The sequence below is a fragment of the Sapajus apella genome, unplaced genomic scaffold (assembly GCF_009761245.1).
Source record: "Sapajus apella isolate SASKATOON/1434 unplaced genomic scaffold, GSC_monkey_1.0 scaffold83, whole genome shotgun sequence".
In the NCBI taxonomy this organism is placed as follows: domain Eukaryota; kingdom Metazoa; phylum Chordata; class Mammalia; order Primates; family Cebidae; genus Sapajus; species Sapajus apella.
This window is the reverse complement of record NW_022437023.1, coordinates 4,091,049-4,093,464: the sequence shown is the minus strand read 5'-3', so window position 1 is coordinate 4,093,464 and position 2,416 is coordinate 4,091,049. Positions and strand designations below refer to the sequence as shown.

General features: G+C 63.2%; 1 protein-coding gene across 1 annotated transcript in view; it reads right to left on the bottom strand.

The window, feature by feature from the left end:
- The window catches only part of CDKN1A (cyclin dependent kinase inhibitor 1A), a 7,216-nt gene extending 4,800 nt beyond the window's left edge, over nt 1–2,416 (bottom strand). Inside the window, exon 1 of the mRNA XM_032253578.1 lies at nt 2,315–2,416. The gene's annotated coding sequence lies outside the window, so the exon portion shown is untranslated. The remainder of the gene's footprint in view (nt 1–2,314) is intronic.

Sequence of the window (2,416 nt, the reverse complement as noted above, 5' to 3'; positions counted from 1 at the left end):
GGCACTCTTGGGGTGCCAGACAAGGGTGACACTGGTGTGTTTGAAATGGACATTCTGGGTCTCAATACATCATAGGCACAAGGAAGGGCTTCATCAAGGATTTTCCCTGGCTCCCAGGAGCTCAAGACAGGACTAGGATCCAGGCAGGCACCCTCTCCTCTTCTACCACCCCTTCCCTTAGGGCTCTCATAGGCCTCTCCTCCCCCATCCAAATCTGTTCTCATGCGCATTGTCATAACTTTCAGCCCAAAGAAAACTCAGAAACGCAAACCCTTGTTTTACAAATAACTGAGAATAGCCTCCTTTGTTGGCCTTCCTGCGTTAGACTTCAGTCATATTTTAATTTCCAGTAAGAGCTCAGTAAATACTAGTTGAACCTAAGGAGTGTTCCTTTGAAGGGGCGGTGAATGGCATAGGGGTTGATGTCAGATGAGCCCGGGGTACCCGCAGTGGTTCCCGCCTGCCAGTCTCACTCCGCGGGAAAGCGGGTGTACCATTCGCGCCAGGGCCGGGAGGGGGCGCCGGCCTCCAGGAAATCATGCGCGGGGTGGGAGGTACGTGGGCAGAGCATTGGACAGCGGGGGAGTAGTGATGAGTCAGTTTCCCGCAAGGCGCTGCCCGCCCGCCAAAACTCCGCTTCCACTCCGGCTGCGCGTCACACTGGGGTGGGGAGAGGGAGAATGGGAGGGGACCGGAGGGCCGTGAACACGTCACGCTGGGCCGGCCAGGCTTCCCAAACTCCCGCCGCTGTTGCGAAACCGCGCGCTCCTGCGCCGTCTCTGACACACACACACACACACACACACACACACACACACACGCGCACGCACGCACGCGTGCGCGCGCGCGCGCCGGGAGCTGGCCCCTCCACCTTATCTCCACGCCCAAAGCACGGGATGAGTCAGATCCCTGGAAAATAAAAATAGACGGGAGCAACGAAAACAAAACCGCTCGGAAGTTCTCCCAGAAACACGACGTGGAGGGGGGGAAGGAGAGGGGAAGCTGGGCGCCCCAAGTTCCAAACCCAGCCCCTAGATGTTTTTCCGCACGAAGAGGGCGCAAGTGTCCCCCAAGGGTTCGGGACCGAGAGGACGCGCCGTGGTCTGCGCCCGGCGGCGGCGCTCACGCCCCTGCTCCGCTCAGCCTTGTCGCTTTCGGAGAGGGAATCTGGGCTAGGTCGGGGCACCCCGAGCCCCCGCGGCAGCTGATGGAGGCCTTGAGCAGCGTCGTGCTCCCCAGAAACGCCACCCACCCGCAAAGACATGATCTTTCCCCACCTCCCACTCAGGCGTGGGCTCCGCTCTCGCCCCGGAGTCCAGCGCCCCGACTCGAGGGCAGGCTGAGCCGTGGTTCTCCGGGCCGCGGTGGGAAAGAGGTAGAGGAGACCCCTGCCCGTCCCGGACTGACAGGCTGGTTAGAGCCCGCCCAGAGCAGGGCGTTGACTCCCCGGCCTCTAGGGCGCGCCGCGGAGCGGGGATCAGACGCGGCGTCCTGGACCTTCAGTGCCCAGCTTCCCTGGGAACACGCTGTGCCAGCCAAATAGGTCACTGTGCTGATGGGAGGGCGAGACCCGAAGGGACAGGGAGGGGGCTTCTGGGGTCCCACTGTACCCCAGCCCGGGCAAGGTTCTGACCTTATACAGTCCGTTCCCTGGGGTCTTCTTGTCACAATGAGTCAGCTCCTCGCTGGTCCTTAAGGGACGTGTCCTGGCACATTCCCAAGGGCCGGGAAACAGCCCGCACTTACTTCAGCGCCCAGCCAGATGGTGGACACAGTGGCGTAGAGGACCTGAACCCCGGGACGTGGGCCAGGGCGGCGCCGCTTGGGTACGAGAACCGCCCGGGACAGATCCCAGACGAACTTACTCCACTACACCTTCCTCGCCCCTCCTGGACTCCTCCAGGGACACGGACTTCATTCCCATGCCAGGAGCAAACTGCGCCTGGGGCTCGGAGCCCACCGCTACCGAGGGCGAGCTCCCAGAGCGGCCCCGTCCACGCCCTCCCTCGCCCCAGCTGGGTTTCCAGGGGCGGGGAGGGTGGCCCGGGATCCCTGTACTTGTAATCCCGCTCTCCGCCCGGAGTCTCTGACACATCCCGACCCCCGTCACGCAAGCACTTTACAGACACCGTGTGCGCAAGCCGAGCGCGCAAAGACCCACGCCCGTCATTCACCTGCCGCTGAAACACCTGTGAACGCAGCACACACCCGCGGACACGCATCCCCGCGACACGCACGGACACAGGCAGGCACGCTAGGCTCGGCTCTGGGCCAGCGGCCTGGGGTCCCCTGTTGGCTGCCGCCGCTCCCTCACCTCCTCTGAGTGCCTCGGCGAATCCGCGCCCAGCTCTGACCCCACAAGGAACCGACTCCCGCAGCTGCTCACACCTCAACTGGTGCCTCTCTGCTGGCGCTA